The sequence below is a fragment of the Lupinus angustifolius genome, unplaced genomic scaffold (assembly GCF_001865875.1).
Source record: "Lupinus angustifolius cultivar Tanjil unplaced genomic scaffold, LupAngTanjil_v1.0 Scaffold_884, whole genome shotgun sequence".
NCBI lineage: Eukaryota > Viridiplantae > Streptophyta > Magnoliopsida > Fabales > Fabaceae > Lupinus > Lupinus angustifolius.
This window is the reverse complement of record NW_017728207.1, coordinates 1,587-1,907: the sequence shown is the minus strand read 5'-3', so window position 1 is coordinate 1,907 and position 321 is coordinate 1,587.

Sequence of the window (321 nt, the reverse complement as noted above, 5' to 3'; positions counted from 1 at the left end):
AAAATGTAAATGATACAAGTTCTTTAAGAGATTTGAGAATTTAAAAACTGTTCAAACTAATCATTATCTAATTTTGATAATTATATGTTTTAGAACTTAAAACTTTTATAATTCCATGGTTTAAGTAAGCGGTACCCGACCCGAGTCTTATCTTCCTGCCTTATTCAAGTTGAAAAGCGGTACGCGGTCTTGAACTGTATCTTATTTCTCTTGAATAAGAGTAAGGCGGTATAGTCCAGAGTTGGATCTTCTTGCTTACCCTAACTTTTAATAAAAGATTCATTTGTTGACAAATTTCAAAATAAAATAATCAATTATTCA